A 26475-nucleotide genomic window follows, 5' to 3' on the forward strand; every position below is an offset into this window, starting at 1 on the left:
AGTGGAGACCAATAACTTCTCATGTTTACACTGCAAGAGGAACATCCAAATGGAAGGGAATTTCACTCCCCTTTATGAGTCTAGGAATGGATGGGTTTATTAAAGTAGAGCCCAGGTTGTGTTGACACAAGTGCTCTGGAAGAGATCATCGAATCAAGCAGGTTGGAAGAGACCTACAAGATCATTCAGTCCAACCTACCACCCAGCCCTATTCAGCCATCTAGACCATAGAATACTAGAATCAACCAGGTTGGAAGAGACCTCCAAGATCACCCACTCCAACCCATCCCCCAGCCCTATCCACTCAACTAAACCATGGCACTAAGTAAATGCCTCATCCAGTCTTGTCTTGAACATCTGCATCAGGAATGGTGTGGTCAGCAGGAGCTGGGAGGTCATTCTGCCCCTGTACTCTGCACTGCTTAGACCACACCTTGAGTCCTGTGTTCAGTTCTGGGCCCCCCAGTTTAGGAGGGACACTGAGATGCTTGAGCGTGTCCAGAGAAGGGCAACGAGGCTGGGGAGAGGCCTTGAGCACAGCCCTACGAGGAGAGGCTGAGGGAGCTGGGATTGGTTAGCCTGGAGAAGAGGAGGCTCAGGGGAGACCTTATTGCTGTCTACAACTACCTGAGGGGTGGTTGTGGCCAGGAGGAGGTTGCTCTCTTCTCTCAGGTGGCCAGCACCAGAACAAGAGGACACAGCCTCAAGCTGTGCCAGGGGAGATTTAGGCTGGAGGTGAGGAGAAAGTTCTTCCCTGAGAGAGTCATTGGACACTGGAATGGGCTGCCCGGGGAGGTGGTGGAGTCGCTGTCCCTGGAGCTGTTCAAGGCAGGACTGGACGTGGCACTTGGTGCCATGGTCTGGCCTTGAGCTCTGTGGTAAAGGGTTGGACTTGATGGTCTATGAGGTCTCTTCCAACCTTGGTGATACTGTGATACCTCCAGGGACAGCAACTCCACCACCTCCCTGGGCAGCCCATTCCAAGAATTAGCAGAGGGGACTAACACTTTGCTGAAACAGCTAGCATCTCACCAACCAAAGGTTTTGCTCAGCCTTCTGTACCTAGATATATGCAAACATCTGAACCACATTAGTTTTTCAGAGGAATGCAAAGGCTGTCAGGAGGATGCAGTCAAACCTGACATCAGAAGCACTGCCCCGCTTCAGATGCTGTGCAAAGCCTGACAGTCACGTTAAAGCAATGGCTGGCTGAAGTTTACAGAGCTTGAAAACAACTCCAGGCCTCTTTTCAAACATTCACAGCTTCTCATTGGTGTTGCAGGTGGATCTGAAGATGCTTTGGGTTGGAAGGTGTTTAGAGACAGAAGGGAATGATAGGAGGGAAGCAAAGACAGGCCATGGTTTTGGACTCGAACACCACTGAGCACGAAGGCACTTGGCTCCTAGCTGTGTGCAAGAGCTTCTCTCAAGAAAGGAATGATAAGAAAGGTTACTGAAATGCCAAGCTACTTGAAGTCCATATATGAGGTGAGATGAATTTAAGTCTTCCTTATTTGCTTACTGGGGTAAAATTCTCTGAGGGGAAAAGCAGATCTCCAGCAGAAGAGCTGCATCTCTCACCATGTTCTGTGGAAGCTAAGAGTGACCCACTACAGCCAGGGCACCAGAATGCTACCTCCTGATCAGCAACATCAACTGCATTCTGTTCATTTGGCAGTAAATAAACTGTCACCTCTGCAGATCAACTGCTTACAGAGGAGCAGGGAACACAAGAGTCCTGAGGAAAGGAAAGTTACATAGTTCATTTCACTGGTCACAGGCTCACAGGAGGTTAGGGGCTGGAAGGGACCCCAGGAGTCAATCCCCCTGCCAGAGCAGGACAATGCTATCTAACACAGATCACACAGGAACACATCCAGACAGGCTCCAGAGAAGGAGACTCCACAACCTCTCTGGGGAGCCTGTGCCAGTGCTCTGGGACCCTTACAGGAAAGAAGTTCATCCTTGTGTTGAGGCAGAACCTCCTGTGCTGCAACTTACACCCATTGCTCCTTGTCCCAGGGAGCAGTGAGCAGAGCCTGTCCCCTCCTCCTGGCAGCCCTCAGATACTTATAAACATTTGTTAAATCCACTCTCAGTCTTCTCTTCTCCAGACTAAGCAGCCCCAGGTCCCTCAGCCTCTCCTCATCAGCCATGCCCTCCAGTCCTCTCATCATCCTTGCAGCTCTCTGCTGGACCCTCTCCAGCAGATCCCTGTCCCTCTTCAACTGGGGAGCCCAAAACTGAGCACAATATTCCAGATGAGGTCTCAGCAGGGCAGAGTAGAGGGGCTGCAGAACCTCCCTTGATCTGCTGGACACACTTCTCCTAATACACCCCAGGATCCCATTGGCCTTCCTGGCCACAAGGGCACATTGCTGTGCCATGGGTCACTTGTTAGCCACCAGCACCCCCAGGTCCCTCTCCACAGGGCTGCTCTCCAGCAGTCACCTCCCAGCCTGTACTGCTGCAGTTTATTATTCCTCCCCAGATGCAGGACTCTGCACTTGTCCTTATTGAACTTCATTTGGTTCCTCTGTGCCCAGCTCTCTTCCTCATTAAGGAGTATCAAGCTCTTCAAGAAGTCTCTCTCCCCAGTGCCTCTTGTGACCAGACTAACTCCATACCACAACACTTTGTGAAAACCAGAAAGAAACTTCCATGAAGTTCACCACAATTTGTTGCCACTCAGCAGGAACATAATCTGGACCTCTGGCAGTGCTGTAACCCGATTTAATTCCCCTGTCAGACTGCTTGATGGATGTGTCTACAGAGCTCTCAAATGGGAGATAAAACTTTTTACTGCTGAAGGCAGACAGTGCTTTCCTTTTCATTTGCTAGCCAGGGGTCCGACCTCGGCAAGGCTTTGCTAATTCACCTCGCTGTGTCTTGAAGACTGTACTTCAGCTTTATTCACTGCAGATGAAAGCACAGAAATGAGCTTGCATAGATGAAAGTCTCAAAGTCACTCTGGAAATCACAGGATGTCAGGATGTCATAGAATCATAGAATCAACCAGGTTGGAAGAGACCTCCAAGATCATCCAGTCCAACCTAGCACCCAGCCCTAACCAATCAACCAGACCATGGCACTAAGTGCCTCAGCCAGGCTTTGCTTGAAGACCCCCAGGGACAGTGACTCCACCACCTCCCTGGGCAGCCCATTCCAATGCCAATCACTCTCTCTGGGAAGAACTTCTTCCTAACATCCAGCCTATACCTACCCTGGCACAACTTGCGACTGTGTCCCCTTGTTCTATTGCTGGTTACCTGAGGAAGAGGCCACCCCCCACCTGGCTACAATGCTCCTTCAGGTAGTTGTAGACAGTAATAAGATCACCTCTGAGCCTCCTCTTCTCCAGGCTAAACAATACTGACCTCAAATGCTAGCCAAAAAACCTGACTCTTTCACCTGGCTACATTAAGGCTTCATGTCTGAGCTAAGAGGGGCTGGGCTCAGACACAAGCAAATGAGAAACCTTGCAGAAGGGGCTAGAAACTGGGGCAGAACACTTCTTCTGAGGAAGTACATCTGTGAGTGGTTTCAGAGGTTAGTATCCTGGGTTAAGTGGTGTGCTAGTTTGAAGCAGGCTAGAATGTTTTGGGGAGAAGGACTAGACCATCGGCTGTGAAATGAAAACAAGGGTGATGTCTGCTTCCCTCATAGGCTTGCTGAGAGGTATAAAAACAAGTGAAAACATAGATAAGACACTCAGCATCACTCTCACTTGGGCTGCTGGCTGAGCTGCATCTCTCTAACCTCACCCTCCGTTTTGGACTAATTCACTTCCTAACCCCCTGGCTGAACCTCCATTCTTCCTTGGGACTGGGGTAAGGTTGAGAGGGGTAGGGGGAAGGTGAAGGGGCAGTTGGGAGCCCCTCCTGGGGACTCAGGTTTCTGGGAGGGCTGTTCTGTTTCTGTGTTACCTTTTACCTTGTCTATCTGTCTATAACTGTCTATACTGTAACTATCTGCTTGTCTATTGTGCCAGCTGTAAATATAAGCTTCATTCAATTTCCAGAGCTGGCTGAGTCTAGTCTGGGTGATTTCTAAAGTGTGGGGGGGCAGGGAACACCCAAATCACCACAGAAGAGACCTCTAAAGCTCATCTAGTCCAACTGCCCTGCAGTAGGAAGGGATGTCCTAACTAGATAGGTTGCTCAGAGAAGACCCATCAAGGCTGACCTCGAATGCCACCACAAGTGGAGCCTCCACTACCTCTCCAGTCAAACCTATTCCTGTGTTTCATGATCCTCATAGTAATCATAAAATCAACCAGGTTGGAAGAGACCTCCAAGATATCCAGGCCAACCTAGCACCCAGCCCTAGCCAATCAACCAGACCATGGCACCAAGTGCCTTATCCAAGCTTTGCTTCAACACCTCCAGGGACAGTGACTCCACCACCTCCCTGGGCAACCCATTCCAATGTCAATCACTCTCTCTGACAACAACTTCCTCCTAACATCCAGCCTAGACCTCCCCTGGCACAACTTGAGACTGTGTCCCCTTGTTCTGTTGCTGGATGCCTGGCAGAAGAGACCAACCTCACCTGGCTGCAGCCTCCTTTTAGGTAGTTGTAGACAGCAATGAGATCTGCCCTGAGCCTCCTCTTCTCCAGGCTGCACACCAGCTGTCCAAGCAAAGACTGGATGAGGCACTTAGTGCCATGGTCTGGTTGATTGGACAGGGCTGAGTGCTAGGTTGGACTGGATGAGCTTGGAGGTCTCTTCCAACCTGGTTGATTCTATGATCATTCTTCCTATCTGTGCCCAATAGCTGCCTTCCATACCTTAAATGCAGGTAATCACACTTTGTGTAACAGCATTGTGCTATCTAAAACTGAGGATTTTCAAACTGTGTCATAATTTACCCTTTTCAACCTATCCATCTGAAACCTTTAGCAAGAAACACTTATTAAAAACACTAAAGTTTACTCAAATCCTCAGGAACAAAAACAAAAGTTCTGCTTTGGGCAGAGTATAGCCTGAAGAATGTGTGATAGAGGCTCTGATTTTCATACCAAAGCCAAATCTTTCCAGAAGCTGAGCTCTTGCTGTGCAAGCAAATTATTTTCAGCCTTCACAGTGACATTTTAGCATCTCCAGCAGTATATCTCAGTATGCAAGGTGCTCCTTTTGGTCTCAGAAAATAAAAGTTCAGGGCTTTTCATATTGGATTTCCTTCTTGACAAAAAAAAAAACCGTTGCTAATATAGAACCTATCATATCAACAGCTGGATAATGTTCCAAGCTTCCCTTCTTCAGACACAAAGTGGTCAGGTCACTGGCTTCATTGCATTAAGAGATGATGTTGCAAAATTGGGCAAGCCTTAATCAATTTAAGTGGCTCAATAAAGTTTGACCAGCCGTCAAGCCTGCAAAGACTGGAGCTGCACAAAAGGAGACAGCATTGATTAAGGCATTAAAAGTGGTGATTTCTGTCTCATGATACCCAAGGGCAAAACTTCAGTAGAACTAAAGGCAAACAGGCAGGATGAGATGGCAATTTTTCAGTTTCCCAGTGCAAACTCACGTAGGTATCTGTAACTTCTCTATCTGCCCAGGACATCAACCCCTGGCCCTTTGCAGGCTGCTTTTCTTTTTGTCCCTTCTGAACTATCACAGTATCAGAGTATCATCAGGGTTGGAAGAGACCTCACAGATCATCAAGTCCAACCCTTTACCACGAAGCTCAAGGCTAGACCATGGCACCAAGTGCTTTGTCCTCCACACTTACTGAAGGGTCCTATTCCAGGAAGCCACTGTCATGGAGGGCCTGTAGGCTGTTGTGGAGGCAGGAATTAATGTGTGGCCGAGTGGGGAATTTATACAAAAATAGTTATTTTTATTTTCCCCAAAACCCGCCCCCAAAACTACATATACAAAGGTTAATTCAGTTTAATTAGCAGATGCAGTCGCATGAGAATTACCTACAGGGATACAGTATCACAGTATTATTAGGATTGGAAGAGACCTCACAGATGATCAAGCCCAACCCTTTACCACAGAGCTCAAGGCCAGACCATGGCACCAAGTGCCACGTCCAGTCCTGCCTTGAACAGCTCCAGGGACGGCGACTCCACCACCTCCCCGGGCAGCCCATTCCAGTGTCCAATGACTCTCTCAGGGAAGAACTTTCTCCTCACCTCCAGCCTAAATCTCCCCTGGCACAGCCTGAGGCTGTGTCCTCTTGTTCTGGTGCTGGCCACCTGAGAGAAGAGAGCAACCTCCTCCTGGCCACAACCTCCCCTCAGGTAGTTGTAGACAGCAATGAGGTCTCCCCTGAGCCTCCTCTTCTCCAGGCTAACCAATCCCAGCTCCCTCAGCCTCTCCTCGTAGGGCTGTGCTCAAGGCCTCTCCCCAGCCTTGTTGCCCTTCTCTGGACACGCTCAAGCATCTCAATGTCCCTCCTAAACTGGGGGGCCCAGAACTGAACACAGCACTCAAGGTGTGGTCTAAGCAGTGCAGAGTCCAGGGGCAGAATGACCTCCCTGCTCCTGCTGGCCACACCATTCCTGATGCAGGAACAATCTGACTATTTTGGAAGTCAGAAGGTGGAAAAGGCTTTAGCTATTAATTAATAGCGTTTTTCTCACTAATAAATTGAGCCAAAATAACTCACGATCAGGCTGACTTGCTCAAGGTCTGCCTCTGTCCTTCACCTTTCAGCGGATGTAGGAGGATTGTTAAGAGGTATTCAACTCTCACAAAGGTGTCAGTGGGGAAGCAATGCTTTTGAAGATCTCTCTGCAGCCAAGGTGAGGGGAGAGTGGGGGAAGAAAGTCTCAGGCAGACACATACGTCCAGGCACAGGCAAACTCCAAAGTGGGAACCCCAAAGGCGGGAAGACCCCCAATAGTTATAACCTTGGCTAGACAAAGGGCAGAGTTACCACACCTTAGGCGCGACAGCGCACGGCCAGTCCCAGCCTGGCTCCAGCGCGGGAACTCACAGGGCAGTCCTCGTGCGGGCAGGACCCCTTTGCTCACCCCCTTCATGGCTGCAGGGCAGGCGAGGGGGGAGGGAAACCAGGTGGCTTTCCCTCTTTCCCCAAAGTCCAGGCAGGATAGGAATTTAGGGGTACAGGACTCCAGGACATAGGCCCAAACAGAGCCTTGTTTATGCCCCTGCATGCCTGGACATGTTTTCCTGCTAGGACCCCTGGTAGTAAACAGGTTGTGTAAGCAACACACACCCAGCTCCTGTCCCCCTGGGGCAAAGCCCATGTGATCCCCATATTTGGGAGAGTCCAGGCAAGTAGCTCCTGCCTATTATCACAGTATCACACAGTGTCACAGTATCATCAAGGTTGGAAGAGACCTCACAGATCATCAAGTCCAACCCTTTACCACAGAGCTCAAGGCCAGACCATGGCACCAAGTGCCACGTCCAATCCTGCCTTGAACAGCTCCAGGGACGGCGACTCCACCACCTCCCCGGGCAGCCCATTCCAGTGTCCAATGACTCTCTCAGGGAAGAACTTTCTCCTCACCTCCAGCCTAAATTTCCCCTGGCACAGCCTGAGGCTGTGTCCTCTTGTTCTGGTGCTGGCCACCTGAGAGAAGAGAGCAACCTCCTCCTGGCCACAACCTCCCCTCAGGTAGTTGTAGACAGTAATAAGGTCTCCCCTGAACCTCCTCTTCTCCAGGCTAACCAATCCCAGCTCCCTCAGCCTATTATGGTAAGGTTTGGCTAACTGCCAACCTGATTGGTCACTCTGGTGGCCAAAGGGCACATTAATCTCGGCCCACAGTCCATAAAGAGGGATGCACAGGAGAGCCACATGTTCAGATCTGTTCAGCTCAGCTCTCTGACCCTGCCAGCAGCACAGCTCAGCCCTCTCTGACTCACCTGCAAGGCCCAGACACAGAGTCTGGCCCTCACTTGCAGCTCTCTGAGGCACAGACCTCATGCATTGATCTCAATCGCAGCTAACCTGTCTGCGTACTTTAGATGCAGAAGCTCATTCAAGCTTGCACCCATTCATCAGGAATGGTCTGGTCAGCAGGAGCAGGGAGGTCATTCTGCCCCTGTACTCTGCACTGGTTAGACCACACCTTGAGTGCTGTGTTCAGTTCTGGGCCCCCCAGTTTAGGAGGGACATTGAGATGCTTGAGCGTGTCCAGAGAAGGGCAACGAGGCTGGGGAGAGGCCTTGAGCACAGCCCTACGAGGAGAGGCTGAGGGAGCTGGGATTGGTTAGCCTGGAGAAGAGGAGGCTCAGGGGAGACCTTATTGCTGTCTACAACTACCTGAGGGGAGGTTGTGGCCAGGGGGAGGTTGCTCTCTTCTCTCAGGTGGCCAGCACCAGAACAAGAGGACACAACCTCAGGCTGTGCCAGGGGAAATTTAGGCTGGAGGTGAGGAGAAAGTTCTTCCCTGAGAGAGTCATTGGACACTGGAATGGGCTGCCCGGGGAGGTGGTGGAGTCGTCGTCCCTGGAGCTGTTCAAGGCAAGGTTGGATGTGGCACTTGGTGCCATGGTCTAGCCTTGGGCACTGTGGTAAAGGGTTGGACTTGATCATCTGTGAGGTCTCTTCCAACCTTGGTGATACTGTGTGATATTTATAAGGAGCCTAGAACCTCCTAAGAGCAGCTGTGCATATCTGCAAGCTATATTACTATCAGGACCTGATCCTGATCTTGCTTTCTCTACGGAGCTCAGACTCCCAGCTTATTGCTTAGTAAAAGCCTGGTAAGAGAACCAGGAAAGCAGATTTCTGGTTTGTCTGCACCCACACACCCACACACAGACTGAATCCGTGAAGAGGACCGTGCCAGAGCCAGCACAGACATTCTTCTCCTGTTCCTGGAATCCTGCCAGCTGATACTCCCTGGACGCAGTATCCAGAAGAAGGCAGCAGCATTGAGGCAGAGATTATCCCACGTCAGGAGAACAAAAGGTTAGAAAAACCTGTTTACCCCAGAGACTGGGAAGATTTATCATTTCCCCTCAAGCTGGGAAGATTCCAGCGTCCAAGAGTCCACAGGCAGAGCCCCTGAAGTCCAGACACTGGGCACAGGCTGTGACACAACCCTGGAGGGTGATTAATAACAAGACTTATAAGTAAAGCTTTAATTCCTCTGTAATATAAGTTACTTCTGTCTTAGAGCATAGAATCATAGAATCAACCAGGTTGGAAGAGACCTCCAAGATCATCCAGTCCAACCTAGCACCCAGCACCATCCAGTCAACTAGACCATGGCACCAAGTGCCTCATCCAGGCTTTTCTTGAAGACCTCCAGGGACGGTGCCTGCTGGGCAAACAGCATAAGTTCCCAAGTGGCATTAAGCCAAAGGGAACCCCTCTCTCTGTTAATAGTTTAAATGTTTTACTAGATATTGACCAGATCCCTGTATATATTATAGCCTAAATTGTTTTCATGATCTTGCACAAAAGAACTAAATATTAATGCACAGTGGTTGGGGGTGGTGAGAGTTCATAAATATTAATTTTAATAAAGTATAAATTTTATATTAAAATATATTGCCTCAAATTAATTTCTCACCTCCGCCAAATAGGCGTAGGCATAGAGAACCCCCTCCTCAACAGCCACATTTGCTCTTTGGCACTGTCCAGAACCACATCCTGGTCTCCAAGCTGCTGACACATGGGTTAGATGGGTGGACCATGAGATGGATAAAGAACTGCCTTGATGGCTGCACCCAAAGAGTAGCTGTCAATGGCTCCATGGCCAAGTGCAGGCCAGTGACAAGCAGATGTCTTCAGGGATCAGTCCTGGGATCAGTCTTGTGCAACATCTTTGCGGGTGCCATGGACAGAGGCACTGAGTGCAGCCTCAGCAAGTTTGCTGAGCACACCAAGCTGTGTGGTGCAGCAGCCAGGCTGGAGGGCAGGGATCCATCCAGAGGGACCTGGACAGGCTGCAGAGGTGGGCACAAGCCAACCTCAGGAGGTTCAACAAGACCAAGTGCAAGGTCCTGCAGCTGGGTTGAGGCAATGACAAGCACAACTCCAGGCTGGGCAGTGAGTGGCTGCAGAGCAGCCCTGGGGAGAGGGACTTGGTGGTGCTGGTCAATGAGAAGCTCAACAGGAGCCAGCAGTGTGCACTTGCAGCCCAGAAAGCCAAGCAGAGCCTGGGCTGCAGCAGCACAAGTGTGGCCAGCAGGGCCAGGGAGGGGATTCTCCCCCTCTGCTGTGCTCTACTGAGACCCCACCTGGAGTACTGCATCCAGTTCTGGAGCTCCTGGGACAAGAGGGATGTGGAGATGCTGGAGTGTGTCCAGAGAAGGGCCACAAGAATGCTCAGGAGCCTCTGCTGTGAGAGCAGACCGAAAGAGTTGGGGCTGTGCAGTCTGGAGAAGAGGAGGCTCCCAGGTGACCTTCTTGTGGCCTTCCAGGATCTGAAGGGGGCCTCCAGAAAAGCTGAGGAGGGACTTTTTAGGCTGTCAGGGAGTGACAGGACTGGGGGGAATGGAGCAAAGCTGGAGGTGGGGAGAGTCACACCGGACATTAGGAGGGAGTTTTTGAGCATGAGAGTGGTGAGAGGCTGGACTGGGTTGCCCAGGGAGGTGGTTGAGGCCCCATGGCTGGAGGTGTTTAAGGCCAGGCTGGCTGAGGCTGTGTGCAGCCTGCTCTAGGGGAGAGTGTCCCTGCCCATGGCTGGGGGTTTGGAACTAGATGCTCTTTGTGGTCCCTTCCAACCCTGACTGATTCTATGTTATTATGATTGAGTTCTTTTAATCCTTCTCCAAAACATACTCAGAATCATAGAATCAATCATGTTGGAAGAGACCTCCAAGATCATCCAGTCTAACCTAGCACCCAGCCCTAGCCAGTCAACCAGACCATGGCACTAAGTGCCTCATCCAGGCTTTGCTTGAACACTTAACTCCTTTTCTGAACACAGTTCTCTAGGGAAATCACCTCACAGCAGAAATCAAACCTTGCTAATTCTCCTCCTTATTAAATATCTGTCTTAATCCTGGATCTGTTTAGCTTTTCTCTGTTAAAGGAGAGCAAATTCAGTACAAAGTCTATGGCCTACATGCAGCAGGGCTACAAAGCAGCTCTTTGTTCAGTTGGTGCTATTTCAGTACAAGCTGATACACCATTTCTATGTAAGAGTGACCCACAAAATAGACTTTAACTGACAAGAGCTTATTAGGACAACCTGTAATAGGAATGGCCACACAACTCCAAAATAAGTTAAATCAAAATGTGGACAAATACTCACTTTGGAACACCATTATGAACCTTCACAGTGCCACAAGAGCAGTACTTGCCACAAAACAAATCCTAAGCCACTCAGAAGCGAAGTTTCTGCAGCTGCACTCAAACATACAGAAAGTATTTCCTACATTTTTTCACAACCCAAGAACTATCATCATGTACTTTGAGCCTGGATGTGCTGAATCCATCCTTAGAATCACAGAATCAAGCAGGTTGGAAGAGACCTCCAAGATCATCCAGTCTAACCTATCACTGAGCCCTGTTCAATAGCTTTATTGATGATCTGGACAAGGGGATTGAGTCCAGCATCAGTAAGTCTGCAGATGACACCAAGCTAGGAGCAGCTGTGGAGCTGTTGGAGAGTAGGAGAGCCCTGCAGAGGGACCTGGCCAGGCTGGATGGGTGGGCAGAGGCCAATGGGATGAGATTGAACAAGGCCAAGGGTAGGGTTCTGCACTTTGGCCACAACAACCCCAAGCAGCACTACAGGCTGGGGACAGAGTGGTTGGAGAACAGCCAGGCAGCAAGGGAGCTGGGGGTGCTGGTAGGTAGTAGCTGAAGCAGTGTGCCCAGGTGGGCAGCAGAGCCAATGGCATCCTGGGCTGGCTCAGGAGCAGTGTGGCCAGCAGGACAAGGGAGGTTCTTCTGCCCCTGTGCTCAACACTGCTCAGGCCACACCTTGAGTGCTGTGTCCAGTTCTGGGCTCCTCAGTTCAAGAGAGATGTTGAGGCACTGGAAGGTGTCCTGAACAAGGCTGGTGGGGGGCTTGAAGCAGAGCCCTGTGAGGAGAGGCTGAGGGAGCTGGGGGTGGGCAGCCTGCAGAAGAGGAGGCTCAGGGCAGACCTCATTGCTGTCTACAAGTACCTGCAGGGAGGCTGTAGCCAGGTGGGGTTGATCTCTTCTGCCAGGCAAGCAGCAACAGAACAAGGGGACAGAGTCTCAAGGTGTGCAAGGGGAGGTCTAGGCTGGATGTTAGGAGGAAGTTGTTGTCAGAGAGAGTGATTGGCATTGGAATGGGCTGCCCAGGGAGGTGGTGGAGTCTCTGTCCCTGGAGGTGTTGAAGCAAAGCCATGGTCTGGTTGATTGGACAGGGCTGGGTGCTAGGTTGGACTGGATGATCTTGGAGGTCTCTTCCAACCTGGTTGATTCTACAGTTCAATCAACCAGACCATGGCACTAAGTGCCTCATCCTGTCTTTTCTCGAGCACCTCCAGGGACAGTGACTCAGACTGCAAAAGCAGGTCTCTGAATTAAATTAAGAATATGTTAACCAGTTCAATATCCACCAACATCCACCTACTATTCTAGTCTTTTTCAGACAGCAAGGTGCAGGTGTATTATACTGTAGTGGCTGGCTACTCTACAGTTAACACCAAATCCTTGCTTTTGCAACGCCAGCAGTCATAAGGAGGACACAGAACTTCTAGAGTGAGTGCAGAAAAGGGCCACCAAAATGATCCAAGGGCTGGAGCACCTCTGCTATGAGGACAGGCTGAGGTAGCTGAGGTTGTTCAGCCTGGAGAGGAGAAAGTTCCAGGGGGACCTTAGAGCTGCCTTCTAGTACCTGAAAGGAACAGGCTGGAGAGGGACTTTTCCTAAGAATGTCTACCAGCAGGACAAGGGGGAGCAGCTTTAAGGTTTAGACTGGATCTTAGGAAGAAGCTCTTTAGTACAAGGGTGGTGAAACTGAAATGGGTTGCCAGGGAGGTTGTGGATGTCTCCTCCCTGCAGATGCTCAGGGCAGGGTTGGATGAGGCCTTGTGCAGCTGGGTCTGGTTGGGAAGTGTCCCTGTCCATGGCAGGGAGGTTACAGCAGATGACCTCTAAGACCCTTTCCAACCTAAGCCATTCTATGATAAGGAAAAGCTACATCACAAATGACTGTACCAACAGAATTTCACAACAGCCCAAACACAGGAGTCATTGATAATGCATTTGCTGCTATTAAGAAAGAAAAAAAAGCAAAGAAATAAACCTTTACAGCCTGTGCTATTTAACTTCACTGCTGAATCAGTAGTATTGCTCACTCTTCCTAACACAAAGAAATATTCCAAGCACAGCAGCCAAGTTCAACGAGTTTTAAAATCTCCCTCTTGTCCTCCAAAACATGAGGAGCTTTGGGCCACCTGGAGACATAGCAATACTAAGTTCAGCACTGATACCCTCCACCACACATGGATGAGTGAAAGAGCCATTTAAGGTCATTCTTAGGTCAGATGTAAATGACCATAGTTTAAGGACAGCATCTAAACACAGCAGCATAGCAGACCTGCCCCACCAACCCAGAGGGTGTGATCTCTGGAGATACCAGATTCAATCCTAGGATAAGGCTGGAAGTGGAAACACTTCAGTGACAGGTCACACTGCCAGCTCATCTGGCCATGTAAGGGGCAATACAGCTCAGCCACAACTACAGCCTTCATGCCTTGTCAAAGTACCTGATGCATTTGTATCTTATATCATTACATGTTTCACAATTTGAGTTGATGTCTTACCTTGTCTTGCTGCTGCCAGTCACAGCATTTCTTAGATTGGAAAAGCCCTTCAAGCTCATTGAGTCCAATCATTAGTTTCACACTGACAAGTCCTTGACTAAACCAAATCCCTCAGCACAACATCTCATCACTAGGAATCGCTATGGTTGGAAAGGACCACCAGGAGCATCCAGTCCAACCTTCATCCCAGCAGCCTTCATCACTAGACCATAGCCTCAAGCACCACATCCACTCTCCTTCTAAACACCTCCAGGGGTGGCAACTCCACCACCTCCCTGGGCAGCCAGAACTCCAATCCCAACAGCACTGTAGTAAAAGGACATGCCAGATTTGATTCCATGAGGGAAAGGAAAAAAAACTCACCAACAAATGCAAAGTCTTACCTTTATAAAGTCCACAGTAACTTCAAGGTGAAGCAGAAAAACTCCTAACAGCTGAATCCATGGAGGAGCCATTGGAAAGGTTCTTCTTCATCTTAGCAAACAGACTATTCACAAAGGCCTGGGCTGAGTTCAGAAAGTAGGAACATGACTGTCAAATAAGAGAGAAAAACATGCTACACTCCACTGAGCAAACTCTGCTCCCCATATCTGTTAGACAAATGGTTCCTTAACTTCCTTCAGCTCTCATGAACACCACCTACATCGTTAATATACAGAATGAGATTCTTTTCCAGACAGCTCAGTATCTTTAGCACTGATCTGGGCCAGGAGATTGAGTCCAGCATCAGTAAGTTTGCAGAGGACACCAAGCTAGGAGCAGGTGTGGAGCTGTTGGAGGGTAGAAGAGCCCTGCAGAGGGACCTGAACAGGTGGGCAGGGGACAATGGGATGAGATTGAACAAGGCCAAGTGCAGGGTTCTGGTCTTTGGCTACAACAACCCCAAGCAGCACTACAGGCTGGAGACAGAGTGGCTGGAGAGCAGCCAGGCAGAAAAAGACCTGGAGCTGCTGGTAGATTGTAGCTGAAGTTGAAGCAGCAGTGTGCCCAGGTGGGCAGCAGAGCCAATGGCATCCTGGCCTGGCTCAGGAGCAGTGTGGCCAGCAGGATGAGGGAGGTTCTTCTGCCCATGTGCTCAGCACTGCTCAGGCCACACCTTGAGTGCTGTGTCCAGTTCTGGGCTCCTCAATCCAAGAGAGATGTTGAGGTGCTGGAAGGTGTCCAGAGAAGGGCAATGAAGCTGGTGAGGCTGGAGCAGAGCCCTGTGAAGAGAGGCTGAGGGAGCTGGGGTGTGCAGCCTGCAGAAGAGAAGGCTCAGGGCAGACCTCATTGCTGTCTACAACTCCCTGAAGGGAGGCTGTAGCCAGGTGGGGTTGGTCTCTTCTGCCAGGCAAGCAACAGAAATAGGGGACACAGTCTCCAGTTGTGGCAGGGGAGGTCTAGGCTGGATGTGAGGAGGAAGTTCTTCACAGAGAGAGTGATTGGCATTGGAATGGGCTGCCCAGGGAGGTGGTGGAGTTGCCATCCCTGGAGGTGCTCAGAAAAAGACTGGATGAGGCACTTAGTGCCATGGTCTGGTTGACTGGATAGGGCTGGGTGCTAGGTTGGTCTGGATGATCTTGGAGGTCTCTTCCAACCTGCTTGATTCTATGATTGTAGTCTTCATCTTTTGACATGGAAATCTCAAAGACTGGATAAAATTTTTTTTTCTATGTCTTAACTAATCACCAGCAGTAAGAATTGTTTGTGATGCCTCACCAAATATATCTGCACACTGTGAGAAATACACAAGTTTGGCCTAAAAGTTAATTTGGAAATGCAAACCAAAATAGTTTCTATTACAATCACAGAGTACTAGCTGGGAACCTTTTCACAGTATCACGGAATCAGTCAGGGTTGGAAGGGACCACAAGAAGCAGCCAGTTCCAAGACTCCTGCCATGGCCAGGGACACCCTACCCTAGAGCAGGCTGCACACAGCTTCACCCAGCCTGGCCTTAAACACCTCCAGCCATGGGGCCTCAACCACCTCCCTGGGCAACCCATTCCAGCCTCTCACCACTCTCATGCTCAACAACTTCCTCCTCATGGCCAGCCTGAATTTCTCCACCTCCAGCTCTGCTCCATTCCCCCCACTCCTGACACTCCCTCACAGCCTCAAAAGTCCCTCCCCAGCTTTTTTGTAGCCCCCTTCAGATCCTGAAAGGCCACAAGAAGGTCACCTGGGAGCCTCCTCTGCTCCAGACTGCACAGCCCCAACTCTTTCGGTCTGTGCTCACAGCAGAGCTGCTGCAGCCTCTGAGCATCCTCCTGGCCCTGCTCTGGACACACTCCAGCATCTCCACATCCCTCTTGTCCCAGGGGCTCCAGAACTGGATGCAGCACTCCAGGTGGGGTCTCAGCAGAGCACAGCAGAGGGGGAGAATCACCCCCCTGGCCCTGCTGGCCACACTTCTGCTGCTGCAGCCCAGGCTCTGCTTGGCTTTCTGGGCTGCAAGTGCACACTGCTGGCTCCTGTTGAGCTTCTCATCCAGCAGCACCCCCAAGTCTCTTTCCTCAGGGCTGCTCTGCAGCCCCTCACTGCCCAGCCTGGAGTTGTGCTTGGCATTGCCTCTTCTGGCAGCAATCTGAAGTTTATATCTCTGCACTTTATTGTGATGTTTGAAATATTATTTACAGCCAGCCAGTTGATCTCTGAGTTAACCACATTTCTGTGGTGCTAAAAGGTAGAATGAGATCCCAACACAGACAAACACCAGTGCCACTGCTTATCACATCACAAAAACATTCCAGGGCTGGATTCCAGACCTTCAAATTACAACACTACAATTTCTCTCATTCACAGGCTCACAGGATGTTAGGGGTTGGAAGGGACCCAAGGAGATGATCCACTCCAACCCCCCTGCCAGAGCAGGACCACACAATCTAGCACAGATCACAGAGGAACACATCCAGACAGGCCTTGAAAGTCTCCACAGAAGGAGACTCCACAACCTCTCTGGGCAGCCTGTGCCAGGGCTCTTGGACCCTTACAGGAAAGAAGTTCCCCCTTGTGTTGAGGCAGAACCTCTTGTGCTGCAAATTACACCCATTGCTCCTTGTCCTATCCCAGGGAGCAGTGAGCAGAGCCTGTCCCCTGCTTCTGACCCCCACCCCTCAGATGTTTATAGACATTGATTAAATCCTCTCTAAGTCTTCTCTTCTCCAGGCTAAGCAGCCCCAGGTCCCTCAGCCTCTCCTCATCAGCCATGCCCTCCAGTCCCCTCATCAACCTTGCAGCTTTCTGCTGGACTCTGTCCGGCAGATCCCTGTCACTCTTCAGCTGGGGAGCCCAAAACTGAACACAGTATTCAAGATGAGGTCTCAGCAGGGCAGAGTAGAGAGGAAGGAGAACCTCCCTTGATCTGCTGGACACACTTTTCTTAATACACCCCAGGATCCCATTGTCCTTCCTGGCCACAAGGGCACATTGCTGTGCCATGGTGAACTTGTTAGCCATTGATACATAAGGCTTTTAATTTTGTTTCAGCCTTCCTACCAAGATATTATTCAACCTCAGTGCCACTAAGTATTTTCAAGCCTTTCTTTTTTTCCTAGTTGAGGAAAAGCACTTAATGCCAGCTTGCTGAGCCTGTTATTCAATGAAGTACCATTCCATGAGCACTTGAGACCACAAGAGACTCCATCACAGGATCAGAATCTTGGAGCAAACCTCCTGCTTGCTCTTTTCTGCTCAGTTTCATGCCCTGGGGAAGGATGTTGTATCAATGCTTTCACATTACACTTTGTTCCATTTAGAATCATAGAAGCAACCAGGTTGGAAGAGACCTCCAAGCTCATCCTGTCCAACCTAGCACCCAGCCCTAACTAATCAACCAGACCATGGCACTAAGTGCCTCAGCCAGGCTTTGCTTCAACACCTCTAGGGATGGTGACTCCACCACCTCCCTGGGCAGCCCATTCCAATGCCAATCACTCTCTCTGCCAACAACTTCCTCCTCACATCCAGCCTATACTTCCCCTGGCACAACTTGAGACTGTGTCCCCTTGTTCTGTTGCTGCTTGCCTGGCAGAAGAGACCAACCCCACCTGGCTACAGCCTCCCTTCAGGTAGTTTTAGACAGCAATGATATAATGGTTGTAGGCAGAGAACCTCAACTTATAAGGGCAGAAGTGAGACCTCAGGCTTTGTACTGCCCCTGAATGTATGAACTGAGTGCTTCAGAGCTGCACCTGTGCTAATGCTGCACAAGTCCTGATGGATATTAACAGCAGTTTGCTTCCAAAGCAGGCAAAGATGTTGCTGTTACCAAACACATCATACTGAGTATGTATGAATGTGAGTGCATGCCAAGGTGTTTATATGACCATCTTTAAATGCTTAGACAATGTCTCACATATGACATTTTCTAGTAGCTTGATGGCCACACTCACTGCCTAAGGAGGTCTCCTGCTAACAAAAGGTACAGACAGTTGCCACTACCATTAGATTAGACAGAGGAATGCTGGGGGGGAGCTGAAATGGGACAACTGACTGCGATCTTCTGAGCTAACCATGGTTAGAAGTTGATGTAACTAAACTAGTATTTGCTATATTAATTCCAGCTTGCTCAGATGTGAACAAGCCTAGAGGCCTCTTCACATGCTTAGGATACTGAAACACTGAAATACTCCATTAGATGTTCAGCACTGCAGTTCTATAGAGGTAGGTCCTGACTTGCTGTAAAGCAGCTGACCAACACCTTAACTTCTGTTCACGGTGCAGAGGCAGGTGGGTGACACTGCAAGTAATGGGCACTTTCAGAGGGCCTGGACACAATAAGTTGGTACCACTTGCTCCTCCCAGGAGATAACAATCAATGCTCATCTATGCATCGCACTGCGGTGGCTAATTCAAACATTAACCATCCCAGGATTGATGGATTTTCCACAGCTGGTGCTGTGTAGCTGCTGAAGTGAAGCCTGCTGGCAGAGGCTGCTCGTTCTTCAGCAAGCTGCCCAGCCCAGTGCATTCCACTTTCTGCAAGAGGGGCTGACAGTTGGTAGAGTGACTTGGGCGGCTGGTCGAGGACCTGACACTTGGCAAAGGATCAGCGCCTTGGGTGACAAGCCAAATTCCATCAGCTTCCTAAAAATACCAGCAGCCTGACAAACAAAGTGCTTTAATTGCTGGGGCTACTGTCTTTGATTTTCTGTTGATGGGCACTGGATCCTACCCCCCAGGAATGTCTACTTCATGGGACCATTGTTCTCAGAGGAACACCAGGCACCCTAGGGTCCTGGCTGCTATGAGTAAAACAAAATCAGCTGCCTTAAAGAAAAAGCAAACCAGCTGCCAACATTGCTGGCATCTGCTGTAAGTAATCAACCTTCTGTATCCATACAGCTCCCTTGCTGGAATATTTCATCAGGGGAAGGGAATCCCTACCTTAGGTAACTATCATGTGACATACGCCAGGCAGGGGCTTCAGAGGCAGAGACTGCCAAATGGGCAGAGAGCAGGGGTAGACAACACTTCTCCTTCATTGCAGCATCTGAGACCTGACTTAGACCATTACACCCAGAGATCAGCAGGATGCTTGGTTTTATTCATCCTCTACTTGCCAAAGGGCCAGCAGCACCTGAGACCTGACAAAAAGCATTACGCCCAGAGGTCAGCAGGATGTTGGGCTTTATCCACACTCTACCTGCCAAAGTATCACAGTCTCACAGTATCATCAGGGTTGGAAGAGACCTCACAGATCATCAAGTCCAACCCTTTACCACAGAGCTCAAGGCTAGACCATGGCACCAAGTGCCACGTCCAGTCCTGCCTTGAACAGCTCCAGGGACGGCGACTCCACCACCTCCCCGGGCAGCCCATTCCAGTGTCCAATGACTCTCTCAGGGAAGAACTTTCTCCTCACCTCCAGCCTAAATCTCCCCTGGCACAGCCTGAGGCTGTGTCCTCTTGTTCTGGTGCTGGCCACCTGAGAGAAGAGAGCAACCTCCTCCTGGCCACAACCACCCCTCAGGTAGTTGCAGACAGCAATAAGGTCTGCCCTGAGCCTCCTCTTCTCCAGGCTAACCAATCCCAGCTCCCTCAGCCTCTCCTCGTAGGGCTGTGCTCAAGGCCTCTCCCCAGCCTCGTCGCCCTTCTCTGGACATGCTCAAGCATCTCAATGTCCCTCCTAAACTGGGGGGCCCAGAACTGAACACAGCACTCAAGGTGTGGTCTAAGCAGTGCAGAGTACAGGGGCAGAATGACCTCCCTGCTCCTGCTGGCCACACCATTCCTGATGCAGGCCAGGATGCCACTGGCTCTCTTGGCCACCTGGGCACACTGCTGGCTCAAGTGCCAGCAGCATCTGAGACCTGACTTAAAGCATTACACCCAGAGGTCAGCAGGCTGCTTGGTTTTATTCACCTTCTACTTGCATCCAAAGTGCCAGCAGAACTGCTGATTGTGAACACAGCTCCTGTTCCACAGATCTCTCTCCATTGAAAACTCAGATTGCCAAAGCTGCTCCACCACCAAATAATGCTCAGATGCTGTCAAGTTCAGCAATATTCATACTGATCACCTGCAGATGGAGGCAACTTCTTAACAACTCCCTGAGCCAGATGGACATCTAAGAAACCAACTTAAAGCAGAAGAGACATCCATGTTTAACTTACAGAACAGATAGGGGAAAGCTGCCTATCATTAACCTTGGTTTTGCTTCATTGGGCCCAAATTTCTCACAGTACCAAGAGGTTCAGAAATCAGTCATAGAATCATAGAATCAACCAGGTTGGAAGAGACTTCCAAGATCACCCAGTCCAACCTAGCACCCAGCCCTAACCAGTCAACCAGACCATGGCACTAAGTGCCTCAGCCAGGCTTTGCTTCAACACCTCCAGGCACAGTGACTCCACCACCTCCCTGGGCAGCCCATTCCAATGCCAATCACTCTCTCTGACAACAACTTCCTCCTCACATCCAGCCTAGACCTCCCCTGCCACAACTTGAGACTGTGTCCCCTTCTTCTGTTGAACATGAAACTGGATCTCTAAAAATCAGTCCAGAATCTCATGGCAAACAAAACCCCCATTGGTTGCTTAGAGACTGAGTAACCCAAAGGCTGCTAAAACAACTTTGCTCACTAATCTTTTTGTTCTCTCTTTTTAAGAGAGCTGTGGAAGGCAAAGTTCTGATGAGCTCTGTGGTAAAGGTTTGGACTTGATGATCTGTGAGGTCTCTTCCAACCCTGATGATACTGTGATATGAAGCAAAGCCAGGGATGAGCCAGGCAAAGCAGGCAGTGGCAAGTCTCACACCACACCATTCAGCAGCTTGCTGGATGCCTTGCTTACAGCAGTGCAACTTTTGCAACCAGCAACATGGAATCTAAAAGCATTTGTCATAATCCTCTCCTAAACTGCAAAGTCTCGAGTTCACCTCTTGATCTGAGAGGAGAGCAAAGGAGAAGTTTTCTGAATCTTCATTTTCTGGTTGTAAAGGAAGGTTAATGCTCTTGGGGGAATGGTCTTGACCCTTGAGCTCAGGTCCTCCTGACTCCTCCCCGGAGGTGGGTCTGAACACTGCCAGGTGTGGTGGTTAGCCCCCTCCCACTTCGTATCTAGACCCCCATAGAAACAGAGGAACTTTCTGTTTCTCCCTCTCCCTCCCTGCCTGCCAGCATCACCATCCTGTTTCCTGCTACTCTTTGTTTTTCCATGTGGCCATAACCCACGAGGCAGACACAGACATTGACATGGGGTGACCTCATTGCTGTCTACAACTACCTGAAGGGAGGCTGTAGCCAGGTGGGGTTGGGCTCTTCTGCCAGGCAACCAGCAATAGAACAAGGGGACACAGTCTCAAGTTGTGCCAGGGGAGGTCTAGGCTGGATGTTAGGAGGAAGTTCTTGCCATAGAGAGTGATTGGCATTGGAATGGGCTGCCCAGGGAGGTGGTGGAGTCGCTGTCCCAGGAGGTGTTGAAGCAAAGCCTGGGTGAGGCACTTAGTGCCATGGTCTGGTTGACTGGCTATGGCTGGGTGCTAGGTTGGACTGGCTGAGCTTGGAGGTCTCTTCCAACCTGGTTGATTCTATGATTCTATCTACTGGAGATGTTGAAGCAAAGCCTGGCTGAGGTACTTAGTGCCATGGTCTGGTTGACTGGACAGAGCTGGGTGCTAGGTTGGACTGGCTGAGCTTGGAGGTCTCTTCCAACCTGGTTGATTCTATGTTTTGTATCTTGTTTTCCCTTCCTACACCTTTTGTAACTTCCCTACCTCAAATACCTTTCATTTATTGTTAAAGTTTTCTCCTTTAACTACTTATGTTCACTATTTATTTGGGTGTGCTTTACCTCTTCCTCTCTGCATCTAATTCCTTTTCTTTGGGAAAGAAGGGGGGAGAGGGATGGGCATCTTATAAATTGTTATTGGTTCTGTTAACTGTATTTGAGTCTCTGGGAAATGTAAACTAGAACCAAGACCCTGGTGAACACTTTACTGCACTCAGCAGAACACTGAAACAAAAGAGACTTAAGGCAAGGCAGTTTCACAATGGGAGAGATGGCAAAACTTGCCTTAGCTTTACCAATAGCAAGACTCTTAATCAAGAGCTGTACATGAAAGCAGGACCATTCATTTGCTAGGAGCTGACCCTCAGTGGGCAGCAGAAGGTAATTCCTTTGGTCACCAGGTTTCTAGTACAACATAAAGCCTAACAACAGAAACCTGTGAGCACAGTCTTGTACATGCTTCACAGTTTCTCCACTAAGATCAGAATCTACTTGGAGTTCATTCCCATACTGTCCTACAAGTCATCTGATACACACCAGTGCCATCACAGAATCAACCAGGTTGGAAGAGACCTCCAAGATCATCCAGTCCAACCTAGCACCCAGCCCTAACCAATCATCCAGACCACAGCACTAAATTCCTCATATCACAGCTAAACATGCTGCAGTGCTTTGCATTTCCTCCTACATAAACTGAGATTCCATACATTGTCTAGCTGGTTTAGATGACCTAGCAGACAGCATGCCATATTAACTTGAGTTCTTGACACCAGAAAAACCACCACTGAAGATTTAAAATCTATCCTAAGTGGACAATTCAAAACATTGTAACACTTGGGACTTTCTCTGCTCTTCTCCTCTTGCAAAAACAAGGTTTAAAACTTCCACAGTTAGTTGTGGACTGGTGGCTATTCTAATGGCATCCTGGGCTGGATCAGGAGCAGTGTGGCCAGCAGGATGAGGGAGGTTATTCTGCCCCTGGACTCAGCACTGCTCAGGCCACACCTTGAGTGCTGTGTCCAGTTCTGGGCTCCTCAATTCAAGAGAGATGTTGAGGTGCTGGAAGGTGTCCAGAGAAGGGTGATGAAGCTGGTGAGGGGCCTGGAGCACAGCCCTGTGAGGAGAGGCTGAGGGAGCTGGGGGTGTGCAGCCTGCAGAAGAGGAGGCTCAGGGCAGAGCTCATTGCTGTCTGCAACTCCCTGCAGGGAGGCTGTAGCCAGGTGGGGGTGGCCTCTTCTGCCAGGCAAGCAGCAACAGAACAAGGGACACAGTCTCAAGTCATGCTGGGGGAGGTCTAGGCTGGATGTTAGGAGGAAGCTGTTGGCAGAGAGAGTGATTGGCATTGGAATGGGCTGCCCAGGGAGGTGGTGGAGGCACCATCCATGGAGGTGTTCAGAAAAGGACTGGCTGAGGCACTTAGTGCCATGGTCTGGTTGACTGGCTAGGGCTGGGTGCTAGGTTGGACTGGCTGAGCTTGGAGGTCTCTTCCAACCTGCTTGATTCTATGAATCAAGGATTTGCCATACACCTGCTGCTGCCTTTTAAATCTCCATACTGTTCACTTGTCCAGGAACACTTGCAGATCTGGAGGGCAAGCAGGGGGTGTATAACAATACCAAATTTCCTGCATAAAATGGTGGTTGTGAAGTTTTTCTTGCAGTCTTTGCTGTACTAGTGTGCCCTGACAGCTTTTAGCTTTCTAGCTGAGAAGCACATGAGTGTTCTAATATTTCAGGTTTCTGTGTCACCAGTAACTAGAGAGCCTGAGAGCCAATGCCTCCCTGCACATGAATCCTCCTCTTCCTCAGCTGGTGCTCACCTCTAACCTCCCCAGGCTAGAGCTGGGAGCAGCAGCAGCAACATTGGCTTTCCCCAGAGTAGGATTTCTCACATCACTTAGGGCCATTTTGTCACCCTGCTCTATAGCAGAAGCCAGAGTCACATTACTTGCCCCATACTCTTCAAAAGCATGTCATTCCTCATATCCTTCCATCTCCTTATTGAGTTTATATCCTCACTACTCACCTAAGCCACAAGCAGTGCTGAGGAAAGGCAGGAGGGAAACACCAGTCTGAGAAGGCTGTGCAATGTTATAGAAGGATTAGGTCATATCAGCTTCACAGGTAAGAAGAGGGATAATACATGGAGAAATCACTCCTGGCTCATTCTACAAAGGTCAAACCAGTTTAGCTTTTAATGCAGTCAAGCTTTTCCCTACCTACTAGCTTCACCTGCCCTTGGAAAGTGAGCTTTCTCTTTACAAAGCACAACATTATACCACTGCATAAAGTTGGCAGAGAACTTCAGAGAAAAAAAAACAAACAAGAAAACCACCAGAGCACATGAAAACCCAAACCAAAGATGTCCCCAGTCTTGCCCATCTCTTGTAGCACACCAGGAGGAGGCAGAATGTTATGGTCCTCCTCTTGCAGCCACTGGAAAACAGAGATGAAGCTGCCCTTGGGGTGCTGCCCCAACCTGGTTTTTCCTCTTCATTTCTCCCAGAACTCTCCAGCTTTGTAACCTCCCTCACCACGATTCAGCACATTTGCCAGGCAGGCTTAGATGACAGATGTTCATCCATCCTGAAGCCTGGGAGGCCAGCTTTTCAGAGAAACCCCACAGGACTACTCATAAAGCTCTTCCTTCAAGAAGTATCCTGCTGGTTTCAGTTTCCATCCCTAGATCACAGGCAAAAAAGAAAGATACAACAATCATAGAATCAAGCAGGTTTGAAGAGACCTCCAAGATCATCCAGTCCAACCTAGCACCCAGCCCTAGCCAGTCAACCAGACCATGGCACTAAGTGCCTCAGCCAAGCTTTGCTTCAACACCTCCAGGGATGGTGACTCCACTACCCTGCTATGAGGACAGGCTACAAGAGTTGGGGCTCTGCAGCCTGGAGAAGAGAAGGCTTTGAGGAGACCTTAGAGTGGCCTTCCAGTATCTGAAGGGGGCTACAGGAAGGCTGGGGAGGGACTATTGACAAGGTCTGGTAATGACAGGACAAGTGGGAATGGGTTTGAACTGGTAGAGGGACTAAACTAGATGTTAGGAAAGGGTTCTTTGCAGTGAGGGTGGTGAGACACTGGCACAGGTTGCCCAGGGAGCTCTGTGGTAAAGGGTTGGACTTGATGATCTGTGAGGTCTCTTCCAACCTTGGTGATACTGTGAGACTGTGGCTGCTCCCTCCAAGGAGGTGTTCAAGGCCAGGTTGGATGAGGCCTTGAGTGACCTGTCCTAGTGGGAGGTGTCCCTGCCTATGGCAGGGGGCTGCAACTGGATGATCCTTGAAGTCCCTTCCAACCTAAACCATTCTGGGATTCTATGAAGTTGCCATTTCTTTAGGCTCTATTTTGTCTGGAATGAGGCAGTGTTGCTGTTTGGAAGTGTCCTTCCCAAAGCCAAAATAATTTTTCTAATAAACAATTATTGTATTTTTTAGCCTAACTAAATGCTTCAAGCTCTTAATTTCTAACATTACCTGGAATTACCTAACAAGGAAAAAAAAAGCTACAGTATTTTCTTAGTGGAATATAGAAGCATTCAGATGAGATGACTTGATCATGGGACTAAAGATGTCAGAATAAAGAGGGAAAAGAAGAGAAGGGGGAAAAAGGCAAGAAAGAAACAACACAACAGTTGCTTCTGACAATATTACAGTTGACCCTCACAAAATCAGTCAGGGTTGGAAAGGACCACAAGGAGCAGCCAGTTCCAACCCCCTGCCATGCCCAGGGACACCCTACCCTAGAGCAGGCTGCACACAGCCTCAGCCAGCCTGGCCTCAAACACCTCCAGCCATGGGGCCTCAACCACCTCCCTGGGCAACCCATTCCAGCCTCTCACTGCTCTCATGCTCAAAAACTTCCTCCTCACCTCCAGGCTGACTCTCCCCACCTCCAGCTTTGCTCCATTCCCCCCAGTCCTGTCACTCCCTCACAGCCTCAAAAGTCCCTCCCCAGCTCTTTTGTAGCCCACCTCAGATCCTGGCAGGCCACAAGAAGGTCACCTGGGAGCCTCCTCTGCTCCAGCCTGCACAGCTCCAACTCTTTCAGTCTGTGCTCACAGCAGAGCTGCTGCAGCCTCTGAGCATCCTCCTGGTCCTGCTCTGGACACACTCCAGCATCTCCACAGCCCTCTTGTCCTAGAGGCTCCAGAACTGGATGCAGTCTAACATGACTAACACTCCCAGATGTGCACAACGTGCTGCACAGCTTGACAAAGTCAACACCCAAACATTCTCCACAGTAGAGGAAAACATTACCAGGCTGAATTCCACAGACATATATCACAGAATTCCTTCCAGAAGAGTAGCAGTTTTTGGAAGTGAAAACTCAAAATACATTTGCATGGTTTATTGAATGAATACATGAATGTGGCTTTACTAACACCCAAAGGAGAGACAAGCAACACTCATACGCCCCCATGCACCTTTTATTTTAGCTCTCTTCTTCATCTCTTCTTTCCCCCATCAAACTATTGTATCTGGTCACAAGTTTGGCCTGAACTGGAGGTTTTCCCCCACATCATATAAAGCAAAGGCCACAAGCCAAATTCCACTCTCAGTTACAC

The 26475-nt window shown here is 49.7% G+C and overlaps 1 long non-coding RNA gene across 5 annotated transcripts in view; it reads right to left on the reverse strand.

Moving 5' to 3' along the window:
* The window catches only part of LOC135180280 (uncharacterized), a 172537-nt gene that overhangs the window by 116170 nt on the left and 29892 nt on the right, over positions 1 to 26475 (reverse strand). For 4 of the 5 annotated variants that reach the window (XR_010304356.1, XR_010304359.1, XR_010304355.1 and 1 more), the window contains exon 3: positions 14074 to 14221. This is a non-coding gene — a long non-coding RNA (uncharacterized LOC135180280). Of the gene's footprint in view, positions 1 to 4754; positions 5392 to 14073; positions 14222 to 26475 lie in introns of those variants that run through there. The other variant, XR_010304358.1, reaches the window with a different exon arrangement.

This window comes from Pogoniulus pusillus, chromosome 13 (assembly GCF_015220805.1).
Source record: "Pogoniulus pusillus isolate bPogPus1 chromosome 13, bPogPus1.pri, whole genome shotgun sequence".
Classification (NCBI taxonomy): domain Eukaryota; kingdom Metazoa; phylum Chordata; class Aves; order Piciformes; family Lybiidae; genus Pogoniulus; species Pogoniulus pusillus.